This window comes from Hylobates moloch, unplaced genomic scaffold, assembly GCF_009828535.3.
Source record: "Hylobates moloch isolate HMO894 unplaced genomic scaffold, HMol_V3 SCAFFOLD_8, whole genome shotgun sequence".
NCBI classification, from domain to species: domain Eukaryota; kingdom Metazoa; phylum Chordata; class Mammalia; order Primates; family Hylobatidae; genus Hylobates; species Hylobates moloch.
The window spans coordinates 15,383,126-15,403,855 of record NW_026652283.1 but is presented as its reverse complement, the minus strand read 5'-3'; the positions used below and the strand labels follow the sequence as shown (position 1 = coordinate 15,403,855).

The window sequence follows — 20,730 nt, the reverse complement described above, 5'->3', positions numbered from 1 at the left end:
TAGTACCCATAGAATTTTAAAGTTTCCAAGTTATGTGTCACAAACTTTGTAATTTTTAGGTACAAGGGATTAGAGGAGAATGTTAAAAAAAAAATCAAGAGATAGCTGGGCATGGTGGCTCACGCCTATAGTCCCAGCACTTTGGGAGGCTGAGACAGGAGGATCACTTGAGGCCAAGAGTTGGAGACCAGCCTGGGCAAAATGGTGAAACCTCATCTCTACTAAAAATACAAAAATTAGCCAGGTATGCTAGCACAGGCTTGTAGTCCCAGCTACTCAGGAGCCTATGGGAGGAGAATTGCTTGAACCCGGGATGAGGAGGTTGCAGTGAGCTGAGATCATGCCACTGTATTCCAGCCTGGGTGACAGAGCAAGACTCTGTCTCAAAAAAAAAAAAAAAAAAAAAAATAGAAATCAAGAGACAAGGAAAAAGATGGGGAGAGTGGGAAAATAATGCAAAATCAGGGAAATTATTTTCCATTGTGACAACCAATCAATCATAAACTTTGATTGAAATTCTCCTTAATAGACTAAAACACAATGTTTTTGTTTGGCTATACCTGTATTTATTTATTTATTCATATATTTATTTATTTATTTATTTTTGGTGACACGTAGTTTTCCTGCTAGATAGCTATGATCTTTACTCATGTATTCTTTCCCAAACTCATAGATTTCTATCATAGAGATATAGGCCTTGGGAAATTCTCTTCTTTTTCAAGTACATTTGGCAAAGCAACGGGCACAATGCTTTTTCTCCGTCCTTCTAACTTCATTTTTGCCTTCTAACCTCGTTTTGCAAAAGCAACATGGTGGATCCTACATTTGACAAAGGAATGGGCACAGTGCTTTTCTCTGTCTAACCTCATTTTGCCATGTCCTGGCCATCTTCATGTCAAAGTATTCATGTCCATTCTCAAAATAATGAATAAATAAAGCTGTCTTAACATTATAAATTGAATCTACTCTCCATATATTTTTTAGCCAAATACTCTGCATAAAGTTTTGAAGTTATATACATTGCATTTTTCAAAAAATGGTTTTCAAAGGATCATACGTTGTTTTCTCTGGATCCTGAAATTTGTACAATTTACTGACATTTCCCGTGATATGTGTTTGACTTGTGATTTGGAGCCTACTACTCCGAATGGGTTGGCCTGTGAACGTGAACCCACACAGGATCTAGCCCAAGATTCATGTAGAGGGGCTCTACTGGGATTTAGTGCACCTTTGAGCAAAAATATCAGAGTACAAAGTGTGGAGGCTGTTGGCCCATTGTGGCCTGTGGGGGTACTACTTTTTAAACAAAGGTATCACCTCTGACAATGTAGATAGACTCTCTGAGCTCTAGTCTTTTTATTTACAAAATGAAAATTATACCTGGGCCATGAAGTGGCTGTGAGGTCTTCAACAAAGTCATGTAAAGAAGTGGTTCACACACAGTAAGTGCCTATAGATAGTGCTAACCCCTCTTTTCTCCCCTTAAATAATTTCTCTAGAGGGGCTTAAGAAAAATTCCAGGGCCAGTTCACATTTGCAAGAGATAGAGAAAGAAGCTCATTAAAAGACAAATCCCTGCTTCTTAATGAATGGATAATATGGTAGGAGGATGCACACCAAAGGTGGTGTGGACTCACGATGGAGGGCCATATAACTCGCTGTGATTATTCATTGTGAGGCATGGAGTCATTGGAGCTAAGTCTGGAGTGGGTGATCATTTACCCAAGAGCAGTATTGAAAGGTAATAAAAGAGGAAATAATCAGATCAGATTCAGATTTTAGATAGATAATTCTGGTAGCAAAATAGTTCACAAATTGGGGAATGGAAGCAAGAGTGAAAGCGGAAAGCACATAGTTGTTTGTTTGTTCATTTGTTTTCGAGTCTGCCTCTGTTGCCCTGGCTGAAGTGCAGTGGAGCCATTTCCGCTCACTGCAATCTCTGCCTCCCAGGTTCAAGCGATTCAGGTGCTTCAACCACCAGAGTAGCTGGGATTACAGGTGTGTACCACTATGCCTGGTTAATTTTTGTCTTTTTAGTAGAGATGGGGTTTTGCCATGTTGGCCAGGCTGGTCTCGAACTCCTGGGCTCAAGCAATCCGCTGGCCTTGTCCTCCCAAAGTGCTGGAATTACAGACAGGAGCCACCGTGCCTGGCCTAGAAAGCCCAGAGTTTAATAGTTATCTTGAAGAATACCAAGAGCCTGAATGAGAACAATGACAAAAGGGCAGACAGACAGATAGTAACATCAGCACTTGCTTTCTAGTCCTGTGGAATAAAAGGCATAAGGAACATAGGAAGAGAAGTTTTGAAGGAAAAGAGAAAAGATATCACTGAAGGCTGAAAAAAGCAAATGTTTTTTTCCCACCCACCTTGTTTAGGTCATCCTTCCTTCCTTCCTTCCTTCCTTCCTTCCTTCCTTCCTTCCTTCCTTCCGTTTCTTTCTTTTTTACCAGAGCACAGTGGCACGATTTCGGTTCATTGCAATCTCCGCCTCCCAAGTTCAAGTGATTCTCCTGCCTCAGCCTCCTGAGTAGCTGGGATTACAAGCGCTTGCCACCACACCCAGCTAATTTTTAGTAGAGACCAGAGTCTCACCATGTTGCCAAGGCTGGTCTTGAATTCCTGGCCTCAAGTGGTCCTCCCACTTTGGCCTCCCAAGATACTGGGATTACAGGTGTGAGCCACTGTGCCTGGTTTGTTTAGGTTAAATTCAGACTTTAAACATTTCTTGTTTACAAACAGAAAATAATAGCTCAGGACTTTAGAGATTATAGTTTCATCAATATTTAAGGGGTATTATATATGTCAATAATTAATGAAAACAATATTAAAATAAAATGGTGTTAGGCTGTGGGTAAAATATTCATATATTCTGGCCCTAAAACCAAAATATGTGGTTTGATAATAGGCTTTTTTTCTTCTTTCTCATTTGTGAAGTTAATTACACAAAAATAATTCAAAAGGGAATTACCTTTTGAATTACCTTTATTTTAAAAAGAACATTTTTATGAAGTCTAAACTGAACTGGAAAATCCAGACTATGCAATCACTAACCATAGAAGAATTGATCACTTAAACTTAAAAAACACATTTCAACATTATTTTAGTCATAAAACCTTCAACCATTTTATGAAAAAATATCTGTTTTTCTGGGACTGGGCTAAACTTTATTATCATCACTATCTATTTGAACCCTACAGTTTGAAAATAACAGTGTGACTCAACATGCTAATGTATGTTATCTCTTAAGACCAGTTCAGATATTAATGTCATTAGTCAGTGAATTAGTCTCTTTCCATACCTAGTCTAGGCATTAAGGATCCAGGTGCTGCTTGTACCACTCTGATGCCACTTGGTCCACAGTGGCTTTGGGTGAGTAACATAAAATTTTTGTTCTAATTTTATTTGTTTGCTTCTTTTTTTCTTCCTAGAGAAACGTGGAAATCCATACAATTTCATTTTTCATTTTAGAAGCTGTAACCTAATTGCACATGGCTTGTCCTGCTAGTCTATATGTCTTCATATATTTTGAACTGTATTTTTTTTTTTTTTTTTTTTTGAGGTGGAGTCTTGCTCTGTCACCCAGGCTGGAGTGCAGTGGCGCAGTCTCGGCTCACTGCAAGCTCTGCCTCCCAGGTTCACGCCATTCTCCTGCCTCAGCCCCCCAAGTAGCTGGGACTACAGGCGCCCACCACCACGCCTGGCTAATTTTTTGTGTTTTTGGTAGAGACAGGGTTTCACCATGTTAGCCAGGATGGTCTCAATCTCCTGACCTTGTGATCTGCCCGCCTCAACCTCCCAAAGTGCTGGGATTACAGGCTTGAACTGTATTTTAATGTATGGCCAGTCCCAGATTTTATTAAAATATTTAAAGAATTATACTACAATATATTGTAATATTTTCCAAATGTCAATTTGGTTTCTAATATAGTAGACACACAGAAATACCTAAAACCTGGGCAAATTAAAACCTAGGTCTATCAGCTTTTAATTTCAGTAGTTACATAGGAAAGCTTACATGCACAATTAACCTCTATGATTGAACCATGACCATGTCATTTAAGTTGACCATAATTACGTCATGTGGATTCAGTGATATTCTTAGAAATTTTTAAGGAATATATGAGACGACAAAATAATCCTCAGAAACTCTTCAAATAAAAACTTCCTACCATAGGAAAGTCAATGCTTAAGATGACTTTATTGCACTAATTTTAATAACATGCATGATTACCATTTTTTTAAATTTTATCGTTAAAAAAACTTAAGATGCCTCTTTCCCATGCAATGAATTCAAATACTTTCAACAGTTATCCTGGGCAACAAAATTTGTTCTACTGAGTTATATTATTTTATTCCAAGTCCCACTGAAAATAAAATTGATCATGCAGCTGAGTTATGGTCACTATAATTTGCTTCTTACAGTTATATCTTAAATGTCATCCATACTGTCTCAAATATAAATTACAGGATAACTCTTTGTTCCTTCTTCTCTGCCCTTGTTTTACTATTGCTTAAAACTTTCAAATAATCACACTCATTTATTTAAAGCTTTGGGGTTTAATATAAAGCAGAAAACCAAACCACATAACCACAATGACACTAATTGAATGGGTCATTGAATTGCTAGCTTTGCCAGAGAAGAGAATCTTCAATGAACTACATTTGGCATGTCTTTTGCAAGAGTTTCTTTGAAAAAGGAAAATAATATTTGCATGTCATGTTTTAATGACATAACATATAGAAAAATCTAGAGTGATAATAAATTTTTCACTCTACTCAAAATTTCAAAGGAGAACTCCTTAAAATCATTTTATTGTTTATAGAATAAAATTTCATTTGTAAAAAAAATCAATTTCTGCACATTTTCAGAAATATGTCTATTATAAAAATGAGATAAAGTTATAACTGAGTAGCCGTTGAGATGTGACAACAATTTGGTTATCACATATAGTCTGGTTGATTAGACTATTTGGCTCTATTTGCCTTCTATAATCATGATAGAAAAGGAGTTTAAAGGAACTAAAAAAAAATAAAAAAATAAAATAAAGAAAAGAAAGGCTGAGGTTTCGACCCTTGATTTTGAAGAAGTGTTAGAATTGTAGTATCATTGACAGGATGGGCAAGTCATAGAGAGAGGCTCACTTTTTGGGAAAATGCCATAAGTTTGATCCGTGCCAGTCATACATTCAACAAAGAATGTTTAACAGGCAGTTCAAAATAATAAGTACCACTAAATAATGCTTTAAACTTAACAAAGCACTTATCATCTCATTTGATCTTCACAAAAACCCTATGAGTTGATAGGACAAATCTTATCATAATCAAATTCATTTCATAAATAGATTTAGGAATGGAAACAATAGATTTGAGGAGAACACAAAATATTTCAACCCTGGTGCTTTTACAGCTTTTGATACTTTGAATCTCTACTTATAAAACTAAGTATTTTATCCCAGCCTGGGCAACAAAGCAAGGTCCCATCTCTACAAAAAATACAAAATTCAGCAGGGTGTGGTGGTGAGCACCTGTAATCCCTGCTATTTAGGAGGCTGAAGTGAAAGGATCATTTGAGCCCAGGAGGCTGAGGCTGCAGTGAGCTATGATCAGTCCATTGGAATCCAGCCTGGGTGACAGAGCAAGATCCTACCTAAAACAATTTTTTAATATAATAAAATAATTTATCATTATTGAAATATTTATAAACTTTATTGGAAGGTTATTTAGAGTAAATCCATGAACCAATTTAATCCAATGGTCAACTTCTTACAGGCTATAGTTAAATAATTTCCTCTTGTTGATTACATTTTTCTTTTACTGAAAATATTTTAATTTTGATCAGTAAATTTTATGACAGAAAGCTGATTAATCAATCAGTTTTGCTCATATAAAAATATCTTAATGTTTAGACTTTCTGATTGCTTGCTTTTGGTCATTATTCTACTAAGACAAATTTTCCTGGATCAAATATTATAGATGAATATTTCAATAAGATGTTATACTATATCCAATTTTATTTAGTCACGTTTTATTTCTTGTGCAGTTCTAGCCCTTCTGTTTTATTTGGTGTTGATTATTCCTAGCAATTTCACTTATTAGGGGTCACCCAACCAAAACACTATTGGGGTTAAAATGGTAGCGTCAAAACCGAGATTGCTTTGAATTGGGTGCTATCTGCATTTAGTGGGTACTTACTGCAAAATCTGAAGTAATACTCATTTTAGGAAGCAAAATGAAAAAGATGAAACAGAAAAGGATTTTGAGATCACTAAAATTTAAGCCTCCTATATGGGAATCTCTAGCAACCAATATTTCTTCAACAGATTATATTTTCTACATCATTGCACTTCTTTTATGCTAAGAGGTAATGAGTGAAACTTACCATCTCAGACCAATTGGCATGGAGCAGAAGTCCTGAATTGAATGAGATACAAGAAATCATTTCACTGGTATAAAGAATTTCAGGTGAAATTTTTAACATTGAAAAATAGATGGAACAAAACAAGTAGATGCAACCAGATGGGATTTCAAAAGTACCCAATTGGATTGGTGAGCAAAATAATTTGGCAATAACTGTATTCAAGTTTTGTTAAGCCACCACTGAAAACGTTTAATGCCCTAGACTACTTTCTTCACCTTTTCAAATAGAGTAATTTCATCCCTTTTCAAAAAAAGAGCTCCCTTTCTTTAGCAACGATAATGAAATTTGTATTTAATATATGGTGATATTAAGGCATTAAGGTGATTAGGGTGACACCATGAGAAAATAAAATAAAACGCTTTACTCAGAAAAACTAGAGGCGTAAGAGTTTTAGAGTCATAAGTTTTAGAGTCAGACATGTACATTCAAATGTTTTCTCAACCATGTCAATCTCTTATGGAAGTTACTGTCTCCTTCAAGTCCTCAATTTCCCCATTTGTAACTTGGAGACAATCATAGTTCTTATTTCATAGGTTTTGTGAGGATTAAGTATGATAATACAGAATATTTAGGCCAACTTAAGCAACACATTAGATATTTAGCAAATATTATTTAACTAAAGTATATAATAATAAATGTTTTTTTTTGTTTTTGTTTTTGTTTTTTTTGAGACGGAGTCTCGCTCTGTCGCCCAGGCTGGAGTGCAGTGGCGCAGTCTCGGCTCACTGCAAGCTCCGCCTCCCGGGTTCACGCCATTCTCCTGCCTCAGCCTCTCCAAGTAGCTGGGACTACAGGCGCCCGCCACCACGCCCGGCTAATTTTTTGTATTTTTAGTAGAGACGGGGTTTCACTGTGGTCTCGATCTCCTGACCTCGTGATCCGCCCGCCTCGGCCTCCCAAAGTGCTGGGATTACAAGCGTGAGCCACCGCGCCCGGCCAATAATAAATGTTTTTAAAGTTTTTTATATGTTCAAAGGACTATGATGTAAAAGTTTTACAGTGAATCGTGACTGTTATTATTATAGCATCACTCTCTATTAGTATAAACATGGACTATAGAATCTAGAAAATGGTGTTATAAAATACCACCATCCTACATGCTATAAAAATGTTATTTTAAAAATACACTTGTGAAGGGAAACCATAAAGATTTTTACACAAACATCTTCTAATAGAAATGATTTTGTGTTTTAGCTTTGTCAACATACAGCAAGTGATATCAAATATTTCCTACATTGTGTTTTAAATTCAATTTCAATTTCAAATTATCATTCTAAATGGTATATAAGATTTTACAAAGTAAATCTTTTTATATTCATTTTTATGAATTATACTATATGTATTATCTCTATACCCTTTAGAAGGATTTTTGCTATTTGTAAGTGAAGTACATTTTCAAGCTCTGTTGCCTAGAGTAGAATCTTAGTTTCATAGTATAGTACAGAATATTTCTTAGCCTTTTTGTACACAGAGAATTGTTTTAAAATCAAGAGAAACAAATTATGATAACATTTTGAAGAAGAAAATTAAAGCTTTACAGGAATCAACCCGATCTTACAGTTTCTATATTAATCCATTGTACTCTTGAATAATTGTAAATAGATATCAGAATTACAGCCAAATTTAAGAAGCTCTAGGTTTTTAATTATTCCTCAAAGAGTAATTACATTGCTTGTGAAATATCAGTGCCTCATAAATATATTTTTAAATAGATCAAGGTGATAAAGAATGCATAAAGTACGAAGGGGAAAAATAAACTAATGAAATAGACAATTGTATTTGAAGTAGTCATTTCTAATTACAGAAAACCTTCATTGATATCTTCTACCATTAGAGAAACCAAACAGAATTAAGTACAACACAAACTATATACTCTAATAAGAAATGCAGATTTATTATTTTCAAACTCACAGTGTACATGTAGCTGCTAATAAAAGCACTTCTAAGTAACAGTCTTTCATTGCGTGCTTTAATAAATAGGTGGGAATAATTTGAAATTAGACCCATTTGTATCACACAATGTGTTAAAATCTTTAAAAACAGCTTGGTTAAAAGCCTCAAGCAATCTTGTTTACACTATTAGCAAATCCTTGCTTCATAGATCATACAAAAGTAAATTTCAGCCTTGCCTAGTTCAAATTATCATAAATTCTGAATTATATTCAGCATTTTAAAGCTGGAAGGGACCTCAGAGATCTTCCAGTGAAGTCTACAATAATGAGATTTTCCTGGCTGTTACATCTAAAATGCATGCCATATGTATAAACAAATTCTAAACATTGTTGACTATTTTCAAAAATATTAGCGACACTGTATTGTTACTTCAAATGGTATATTTTTTCAAACATATCAAGAATTTCATGAGCTATTCAGAAACTTTTTGTCAGCATGATTTAAAATCATTAGCAGTGTGTTGCATTGTTTGTATTCCTTGCTTTATCATTTTGTTTTCTTATCCTACTCAGCTCTAGAAAGTTCAGGAAAATAGTCTTTACAATAACAGTTTGACTACGCAGTATATACAAATAACATAGCCAACAATTTCAAGAACTTGTAAAAAGTCAAAGCAGAAACTATTACACAGATCTGAAATCAGTAGTGGTGGGAGCCACCATGTGGCTTTCTACACACATGAGAGGAAGCTTACAATTTCACTCCAGTACTCTGTTCTGCTGAAGTGTATTTTATACTGGGAGGAAATCAGAGAGGCCCTTGTATGCAACATACTCCAATTGTATAACTACATATTGCAAGTTCCATGAAATTGGCTCTCTCCTTGCCAGCCTCCTTAACTGCATATTCTAGTTCTCAGAGACTTTTCTAGGACCTTATGGGAAATTTATCAAAATATGCCATCACTTCAAGCAGGAAGAAGTGGGGCTTTTGTCATTTGGACACCATCTGCCCCGTCACCATACTCCCTGATGTAACCTACTTTATTTATCCATGCAATAAATATTTATAGAGCAACAACCAGGTACCCAGCATAGGCTATGTTGCCAAGAGGAATGCAAAAGAAATGTTAGAGTTTCTGACCTCAAAGAGTTTTAAATCTGATTATGGAGAAAAATCACACTTTTGTGATGCAGATAAATTACAATGCATAATAGTCTCCTCTAAGTGCCAGAGGCGTGGTACACTTAATGTTTCAACAAAAAGAGGATCAGTACAGACTCAAAGGCAAGAAGATACTCTGTAGAAGATAAATCTAGATCTAGATCTATTAGACTGGGTAACATTTTCTAAGGTTGGACATTCAATGTGTAAGAAACATCTGTGTCAAGTCAAGAAAATAACTCTTAAAGTGCAAAATGACTACTCTCTCTGCCATTACACTACCAGTACATGGTGGCTATTAGTCATACATAATTATTTAATTTAAAATTAATTAAAATACAGGCTCACTTTCTCAGTCACACAAAATATATTTCAAGTGTTCAATATACACATGTGGCTAGAGACTAGAGTATTGTACAACGCAGATTGAGACCGTATCTATCATCCTAGAAAGTTATTTCAGACAACTCTATATAGTGTTTACTTCACAGCAAGATCAACCTAAAAGATGTAGAAGACTCAGTGCAGGACACAGAAAACTCGATTTAATAATCAATGAGTCAAGACAAAAAAAAGTCCTGCATGGAAATTCCACTGTGGATGCAAAGCGTATTTCAGCACTCCATAAAGCCTATATGTCATGTAGAACTTAACCTTCTCAGAAGGATGGACCAATCAGTATGAAGGATATGGCATATAAGGAGGAGGAAACTAGGGGAATGAACTAGCTTATTTGGAGATGCCATATATACACATGGGAAGTGGAATAAAAATTTAGCAATGTCCAAGGGCAAGAATATAAGAACTAGAGAAAGGAACAATAGAAAGCAATTTATGGATCTGACAAAAGTTCTATCCTGCAAGTATCAGCTCACCTGTAGACACAGCTAATGCCTTAGATTGCTGTAAACTTCCGGTGGTTTGTCTGTAAGAGTAAAAGAAAAGCTAAACTAAATGGCTGGAGGAGGAAATAATTAATTGGGGCAGAGGAGGAGGAGGAGTTATGAATATTCTGTTGCTTCAGTCGCCTCATCGTGTTGAAAAGGATAAAAATCTGGGAAGAAGAATTCCAAAGTAAGAAATATTTCTTGTACAGCATCTCTGATGACCAGAGATTACAAGCACTCCTTAGCTCCCAGTACATTAGGACATTGTAACCTCCCTTTTTCTTCTTTTAATTATAATATGTACACATTTATAGAGAGTATCCTTAGCCTCCCTCCCCCGGTAAAAACCTTGTTTATTGTTTATTTCTAATCACGATGCTATCTGGTAATATCCGGGGGAACCTAGAACATGGAAACACCCTCTTGACCATGTTATCGGTTGTGACTGAGATTTTAATAGGTAACTAACAGGGCCCAATTGGTTGAATTAAATCTTTAATAACCACAAATTAACGTTTACATATTTCTCACAATCCCTGGCATAGCTAACTGATTAATGAGGGAATTTGGGTGACATTGTATGTGTGTGTGTGTGTGTGTGTGTGTGTTGCTAATAATACTTAAAGAATTTTTAAATATGTGGCAAATTTTAGAGCTGAAAAAATGCTAAGAAGAAATATAGTTTAAGACATTTGTGTTAATATATAAAAAACTGAGGCCTAAGGAATTTAAATGATACCCTTACAGGCACATAGTTTAATGACACTTATGTGATCCTATGTCCTAGCCTAATGTTTCTGTTTTATTACACTCTGATATTAGCTGTGCTATTACTTTTAGTAGTCAACATATTAGAAACAGCTCAACTATCAGTTCTAATCTTGGCTAATCAAATAATATGTGATTCCATTTAGAGTAATTAATATATTTAGCCAAAAAAATCTATATATCTCAATGGATATTTCTAAGCACTTTTACGAATATATACCTATCTTCTCTGTTTCTTGCTTTATCCTTATCTAGAGTTGCAATATTTGAAGATGGATAATCAGATGCAAATTATTAGCCAACACAGACAGAAATGCATCAAAAACCCTTCTGCTTGGCAGGCTATTGTACTGATGGCTTCTAAAGCACCATGAGCACCATGTCTCATAGTATTCACACTCTGGTATAGTTCTTTCTCACTCTAGGCTTGGCCATGTGACTTGCTTTGCCCAAAGGGACAGTGGCAAATGTGATGCAGGCAGAAGCTTGACAAATAAATACTTGTACACTGGGACTTGTCTTCTTGGAATGGTTCTTCTTGGAAGCCAGCTGCCATGCTGTAAAGAAGGTTGAACTAAAGGGGAACTTTATGGAGGAAAGACCCTGGAAGATGAGGATATCTTAGACATGCCCAGCAGAGACCTAACTAAATGCAAGCACATGAATAACCTCAGCTATAGTATGAAAAATAGAAAACCACCCCAGCTGAGCACAGCCAACCTAAAGCTACTTCTTAATTTTCATTTTGTCATATCATATGGTAATAATGTAAACACAATAGACTCCTAAAAGTATAAAACTGTATATTTTCCTTAAGCAGCGATTATGGAGATAATCCAGTATATCAGCCCTATTTTTTAATATTTTGTATGACTGGGCTCTATAGGAACAACTCTAGTATTTCTTATTGGAGGAAAAACAAAGATGGCTTGGATCTTTGAACTATTGCTTTAAGATTTTACTTTTTTTAACTTTATGGAACTTTTTTAAATTATAGGAACTCAAAGAGTATTTAGGAAGAGTTTTTAATACAACAAGTTTTTAAAATTTGATATTAGTCTGTATCTTCTAGTGAAGAAAGTCATGTATAATAACCTTTAGGAGTAAAGGTCTCAACATTGTGTATTTTTGCCTCAGAATACATCTTTTTTGATCTGGCAAACCATCATCTTCATTGCTGTTAGCAATTTATATGGTTCTTCATTAGTCACTTGTATGGTTCATGTATAATTCTGCTCATCATTTTATACTCTTATGTGACTTCGTTGATAGTATTAGCTGTTCTTTGCTTATATGTAATCCTAAACTAAAAACAGTTAAAGAAAAGATATTTCTTTATAATTTTGCCCTTATGAATGTCCTTACCAAAATTTACCTGAGTTATATGGTGCAGTTTTTCAGAATTTAATGCAACTTCTAGAGTCACTTACGCAGTGAAGTGGATGTGTTAACTAATAGGCATGCCTCCAAAAAAGTGATGTCAAGAAAATTGGGGAAATACTTTGTACTCTTGCAGATTTATGATGAATTTTCATATATTAAAGGTGATGAGAAGGTAATTACACTAATTTTGTTCTTCAGATTTACATGGTTACAGAAATGTTTTCTTGCCAAAGAGGTTATAATTGTTCAAGAAACAAGCTGCTTACAGATATCTTAAAATTATGAAAGCCAAAAGGGTCTCTGTTTTGCTCTTTCCAGAGCTGTCTTTACTAGTGGTCGTTTTGGGGTAAATATTCTTAAGTACCTACTGGAAAAGCTTCCACCTTCTGTGACATCCCTCTGATTCCTCTGTGTCATTCCTCTTCTCTCATGTCATCTTTCTTGTCTCTCTCTCTCTCTCTCTCTCTCTCTCTAATATTGCCTCTCTGGCTAGCCTCAGCAGTGTTGTTCTCCTTCTCCAAGTTTATCATTGGTTGACCTCAGGGATTTCAAAGCTAGCTGATCATCAGAGTGACTAGATCTTTTGAAGAATAAAACAAACAAATATCTGTTCTGGGGCAATTCCTTCCCTGGGATTCTGAGTCAGCAAGGGTAATGTGGGAATAGTAAAACGGCTTTGCAAATTTCCCCAGATAAATCTAAATGTAAACCAGGATGGTCAACAACTGGTGTGCCTCCAAACTTTACTGGCCATAAGAAGAAATGTGTTCTGGACTTCAAGCTTCTTCATAAAGAAAGAAAAGAAGAGATTTGATAACTAAATGCAGTGCCTGATGCTGAATTGTATCCTGGATGGAGACAGAATGGGGTGGGTTATAAAGGATCTTAATGGGACAATTGATGAATTTTGTGTATGGCCTGTGAATTAGATAACAATATTTTATGGATGTTAAGTTTTTCTGACTTCTATAATTGGGTTTTAACTACTTAAGAGAACATTGAGATTCCATTTTTTGCTCTTGTTTTCCCAGAAACACATGATAAACTATTCAAGGGTAGAGGGGCACAATGTCTCCAATGTATTCTCAAATATTTAAAGGAAAATTTGCATGTATGTATACATATGAAGAGGGAGGCAGAGATTTATAAAGTAAATGAGTCAGCATACAAATAATTGTTGAATTTGGGTAAATGGTATATAGGAGTTTCTTATACTGTTTTAGCAATTTTTCTGTAAGTCTGAAATTATGTCAAAATTTATTGTTTTGAAAAAAGCTTTACTGTAGCTGAAACTGAGGGTCCTCAAATTTCTTTCCAAAAAATGTAATGCTGAACTATCTGATTCAGAGTAATCAAACAAATAGATGCCAAAAAGCAGTTTGGAACCTACTGTCATATCAACTGAATATTATAAAAGTAATTTTTTAGATGTTAATACCATTATGTACAATAATTGTACACTTGAGAGTTGAACAATAAGGTTAAACTGATTGAAGTATTAAGTGACATTAAGATCGTTACCTTTTTCCAACTCAAATGATGGGATACAACCCAACCAAGAAAAATAATATAAAGTACTATTTTCTAAAAGTCTATGAAGCATTCCTATGTTAGGCAAGATATGGAGCATATATCTGATTTGAAGTCAGAAAATGTAAGTTCAAATTTATTTCTTACTTAGCGTGGTGTCTTGAGAAAGTTGGCCAAGCATTCTAAATTTCCTAATCTGTAAAACAAATCTAGTCATGATAAAGGCCTCATTAGTGAGACAAATAAATGATTTTTAAAAGTTGGCAATATATTGCCATATAGATAGCAAACAGAAACTATCAAGCACAATTCTCAGCCATGTAAATACAGTTGTCCCAGAGTATACATGTAGAATTGGTTCCAAGACCTCCCGCAAATATCAAAACAGCAAATGCTCTAGTCACTGATATAAAATGGTGTAGTATTTGTGTATAACCTATGCACATTTTCCTGTGTACTTTAAATAATCTCTAGATTACTTGTAATACCAAATACAATGTAAATAGTTGTTATACTATATCGTTTAGGGAATAACAACAAGAGTATGTCTGTACATGTTAAGTGCAAATGCAGTTTTTTCCAAATATTTTTTATCTGTAGTTGGCTGAATCCATGGATATGGGACCTACAGTTACAGAGGGCCAACTGTATGATATTTTGGACATTTCACAAGTGCTAGTTTCCTAGGTCGTTGGACCTAACAAGAGGCTCCATCTGAACTGTGAGGTTTGCAATGAGACATGGGAAATATACTTCCTGGTGATGGGGAAGTGGTGGGAGTTGAGAATCAAATGAAATCACTGGATTACAGAAATACTCTACTGCTTGATGAAATATCTAATGTTGCACCTAAAATTTTGATCCAAATAGAGAAAGGCAAAACCCACAATCCTTTTGTGCCATGACCCTCCCATGTTTGGGTTTTAAAATCTGATTCTTTTAGATTAATTTAGAGCAATCTTTCAAGTCATTTGTTTTGTAAAGGTACATAAATGTTCATTTTGCTGACCTTTATACATACGAACCATCCTTAAATGGTTTTTACACAAGAAAATACATTGTGTAGATATGAAATTCTTGGTTCACAATATCATCCTTTTAAAATTCTTATTTTTCTTTTTTTGAAATATTTACAGTTACAGTATCTGAAGCTAGCTGGATACATTTTTCTTTGGTGAAAATCCCTTCTTTTCCTTTTTCCCCCTTATTTGGACACTTGAGTTTCTAAATGATTATTTGTTTCTTTTACAATTCTAAGGTTTTTAATATGAGTTTTGTGGGTCTCCTTTATCGTTTTATCTTGAAGTTAGTAAAATCGATCAATTCCGAATATGTAGGTCAAACAGCCAATTTTTCTGTTATATTTTTATTTACTGCTTCTGTTTATTATGTTGTAATTCTTTATTCAGGACCACTAGTTAGTTATATTGAAGCTCCATAATAGGTCTTATAACTATCATGTTCTCTTTCATACTTTTCATCTGTTTGTCCTCATCCTGTACATTTTATGACAGCTTCTCAGCCCATCCTCCCTGTCACTTCATTCCTACTTCAGTATTACCATTACTAGAGTTTGGTATTCTCAGTACCTTTTAAAGTGTGGGGCTTAATTTTTCTGTTACACCTTAAGTTTTATTGAAATTCTCTTTTAGCTTTTCTGTCTCTCTTTTGTACCTCACCCTTTTCCTTGTAGGCTGATTATCCTGCTCCGTGGAGGTTCATGAAGCATTTCTTTTTGCATTTTATTGAATATAGCAAACAGGTTCCAGAAATGTTTTCTTGAGTCTTACAAGAAATCAATTTTAAAAACATATTCTTCCTTTGGGCTTCCAGGTTGGTAATTATTTTTCCCTTATTCCACAGTAATTCTTGGTGCTTAATGTTTTGTTTCTTTTTACCTGTCTTTACAAATGATTAAATGGAGTACTTTCTAAACTCAGTGACTCTCAGAATATAGGATGGGTGGATTGTCCTTAGACACACCCTCTGACCAAAAAAATAGCATGGCAACAATGACAACAAAATCTCCTTCTCAGATTCACATCTAGAAAGGAAGTTAATTGCCCAGTTTCCAATATTAGTTTTAGTTTTTAACTGAGATGATGATTTCTCTTTTACCTCCTGCCTGGTCCTTTGAAACTTTGAGAAGATATAATACACAACGGTCTAAAAGTCCCAGCATTCAATGTATTTAGGATGTTTCTCTCACCATCTTCAGATCATTTCTTCTGGAGGGAGAAGCAGCCAGTATGCAATGAGCAATCAGTAGTCCCCCTCTATAGCTCCTGCTTACCTGTTTCTGAAAGATGTTGTTTCTAAATGGGGAGTGGGATGGCAATTGGGGAACCGGATGGAGATCTGAGAATTGACCTAAAATTGCCTCAACAATCAACATTTGGGCATTCTTTTTCTTTGGTTAAAATATACTCTGGGTATAGACCAGTAGGCATAACATGATAAAACTACAAAGTGCCTTCCTATCCACTTTAGGTGTTGACTTTGTCATGAGATAAAACCTGAGAGTGCCAAGAAAATTGGCCTAACTGTAATTTAGTAGGTGTTCCACCTAGATGCTTAGCTTTAGTGTATTTGAGACTTGATGCCATGATTTTGTCTTTTTAGTGTTTTCTTAGGTATTTTAGGACATAATCAGGAAAAGCTACATCCTTTTAAATGTCACCTAAGATGTTGCATCACTATAAGTAGATTCTTAAAGGTGTTATTTGATATCTGATAGTAATAACTAATAAATATCATCTGCCTAGCCTAAGCATTCTTACCACTATAAACCTTGTAAAAATTCTAAATTTCTGTATATTACAGGAAGCTGTTGTAATTCTAGTTTGTGTTAAAATTCCATTGACCTCCATTTTGTATCTCCTTTACTTGTCACAGAAAGCTAGTGATTTTAAGTAATGATAATTTTATTTAGATTAACTGTCCATTGAATCTTACTATTTCTTCTTATTTTTCTATTTTGCTATTCATGCAGTAAACATTTAAGTATTTACTGTGTGCTAGACTGTGCCCTGCAGATACTAAAATATATGTTCTGCCTCTAAGAACTTGTGGTCTACTCATGAAGACAGATGACAAAATCAACATTTACAGTATGCTGTAATAAATCCTTTTAAATATTTGCATAATGTAAAAATATCTAATTTTATTATATTTTATTTTATTTTTGAGACAGGATCTCACTCTGTCACCCAGGCTAGAGTGCAGTGAGTAGCAAGACCTCGGCTCACTGGAACCTCTGCCTCCCAGGTTCAAGCGATTATCTGCCTGCCTCGGCCTCCCAAAGTGCCGGGATTACAGGTGTGAGCCACCGTGCCAGCCATAAAATATCGAAATGTTATCAACTAACATCTGACTTTACTATGTTTAGATTTTTATTTTTATCAATAACTTAGATTTAAAATTTTCATTCTAAACATTTTCTTTAGCACTGTAGCTTCTTCGTTTAATTCAAATCAATTTGATCAGCATTTAATAAATGTCTACTGTGAGCAAGACACTCTACTTGGCACTGTGTGGTATGCAAAGCTAAATAAGACAATATATGAATCCTCCAGGTTTTTAGACTAGCAGGGAATACAGACTATCCATAATTCACTTTCAATAAACCACAGAAAGTGTTAAAGAAGCACAGAAACAAAACAGAGAAGATCACAACGAGAATGATTGTACAATGAAGAGTAAAAAATTGAGCTGGGCTATATTGAATATGATAATAATTAGTACCATTTATTAAGATGCTTATATAAGCTAATCACTATAGTAGATGCTTTCTGTACATTGTCTCTAATCTTGGAAAATGAAGATATTTTTAACTTTGCGTTATCTACATCAGTTCAGAGGGCCTAACCGAAATGGAATAGCATGCCTTTGAAACATTGCTTAAAAATCTTTCCGCTCATTTCTTGGGGAGGAATGAGGGTAGGGATGGGATTCAGTGGAAGACAATTACTTGATGCAAACACAATAAAAATTAAGTACTTAGAGAATGATTGGGCAACCATTAGCTGCATTAAACTTAGCGCCTTTGGCAGACTACATTGCCTATCAGACCTGGCTTACAGCCACATAAAGATGTAAACTTTCTAACAGTATCCAGACTCAAAAAGAAATAGTTAGAGGATTGTAAAGTAGGTGCCATCTTCTTTTAGATTGTATACATCTAACTTCTAAAAGAATTCAACCAAGATAAACATATTAAATTTGTCTCTGAAATATGAAGTGGTGACAAATGTTTTCCATGTAAAAATAAATATTACAACTTAAAAATAAAACAACTCTAGATCAAATTGAATAGGGACTAGCAATAGCCAGAATTGTGGTTGGCCCAGATTCTTGAAAGATACTATTATTTTAAAGCCTCAGATAAGTTTTCCTTTAGCAGTGGCTAATGATTCTGTTCAATATGTGGAAAATTGAAACAGAAGTATGTAATTGTGGAGAGAAAATTCCATTTATGAATGAAAACTTACAAAATTTGCAGGAGGGACAGGTGGGTCATTTTTACTTTGCCTTCTTAGCTTGTTTTACATGAAATCCAGTCTGTGGTGATGTCTGTATAGGTAAAGAATTAGCAAACATTTTGAAAGCTCATTTAGCATATTAACAACATGTAAGTTACAACTTGTCATGCAATATAATTTAAACTGAGAGCACTTTGCTCTTGTGGAGTGATTCAGAGGAAAGGTATCAAGCCTGTTAGAAACTTTGTTTTGTTTGTTTAGCTGTTGTTTTCTTTTTTCTTTCTTTCTTACAAACTGAAGTAAAGTATTGCCTATTACAATATTATTTCTCTTGTTAGGCTTACTGCCCACCCTAGGTTGTTGGAAATTAAAGCTCATTTTCATTTTCTTCAAAAAGTAATCATTGTCTTTAAAAAAATAGTACCCATGGAAAGAATTGTCAGGGAATTAAAACCTGCCATGGTTGCTTAATAGTTCAATACATTGTGTAAGGATATTTAAAATAATTACATATTTTTCCCAGCTGCTTGGAGGCATATGAGAATGCCACGTACTACTTTGTTCAGAAAGTGATTTTCTTTCAAAGTGATGAAAATTTTCTTTCAAATGAGTACAAACAACATGATATTTATTTTGTTTTAAATTCTTCTGAAAATAATCTCTGGTAAATTATAAAATTAATCTTGGGGCCTCACTTTAGTTTCTTCTTTTTATCTTAAAAAGATATTGAATATTAGATTATTTGGTTTCACTTTCTGCTTCCATTAAATTAGAAGGAGGCTGCTCTGCCATTTCAACTGTATAAGAAAACGACTAACCCCATTTTTTTCTTTAAGGATTACTCTTACCTTAAATTAGTTCACAAAATGTTAAAATAAAATTACACTATTGTAAAGCTGCTCTCTTCTGACCAGGGTAAATTCAGGGTTCTAAATTTAGTGATATTTTGAAAGCAGAGGCTATGTTTCCCTTAAAAAGACATTGATACTATTACAAAAATTAAATGAATAATGTGTGTTCTTTTTAAGAATCTTATTTATTCTACATAGTTAGACTTACAAGCCAAGCACTAGTTTGATATAAGATAAATTTGTTTAATCAATCACTGTGACTACTGTAAAATCAGCATCCCTTTAGTATGTTGGTGTAAGTGTAATACCTAGGTGTAATTTTTAGGCGACACACTAGTATATCTGAGATGGCAATAGAGCATTTGAATTTATTCTGGAAAAAAGAAATAATAAATTAGGTAAGATCTTACTAAATTTTAGATTAATTATCCCTCAGTCTACCCCATATGTATTTATGTGTAGGAATATGCATATCCGTGAATAATAGCAGAGAGCAGAGAGAGGGAATGAAAAAATTGAGAAGTATCTCTTAGAGTCATTGGAGAATTTCTCCTAAGTGTTAAAAAGCCATTTAAAACAGTATTGAGAACTCGATACTGCCAGGTTCAAAGTGTTCAATTTCAAAACCCTCAAAAAGACAAATATTAACTCTTTGTCTTAGGATACTAGGCCACATTTTTTTTTACCAGTAAGAGTAATCTTGTTGCTGGAATTATTTAAGCTACATATTTCTTTAGCACGGCAAAATGAAAGCGAATCCTAGGCACCTGTGTGTGGGAAAGTAGTCTATAGCAAAGCCCAGAGGAGCTGGGTGAAACACCAACCCAAAGAGATAGCGACCAGGGGCAAGCTGGACACAGGGGTTTGCCAACTTGAAATATGGGTTCTCTCAAACTTAGTGTTTGCCTTATGGCCTGGGGCTTTTATTCAGTATAACATTCAAATTCCTAGAAAAACAGCTCACTCCAGTTCTGCACCTCAGTCCTGTGGGGGTTAAAAAAAAAAAAGATGAAGGTAGCTATGAACTCTGTTCATCTTCAAACTAATGGACTCACCCTCCCTCCCCTATCACTCTCTTCCCCCCTCCTCATAACACCCTTTGTCCACTTTTATGAATTAAAACATGCACACACACTTGCACACACAGGGAATCCTGCCCATTAATTAAAGGACTTGTCAGCCCCAATCCTAGATTCTTACAGTGCAGGAAATGTCTCTCCTTTTAAGTGCAAAACCCTAACATTACCATTTCCCCAAGTGCTCTCTGTTTTAGGCTGCTTTCCTAATTAGAGGGATGATAACAGCCCTGCTGATTGGCATTATAAAAGCACTAGTTTGGCTTCATCTGTCCC

At 34.9% G+C, this 20,730-nt stretch overlaps 1 protein-coding gene across 1 annotated transcript in view; it reads left to right on the top strand.

Moving 5' to 3' along the window:
* The window catches only part of LMO3 (LIM domain only 3), a 231,812-nt gene that overhangs the window by 148,163 nt on the left and 62,919 nt on the right, over positions 1-20,730 (top strand). The window lies entirely within an intron of this gene.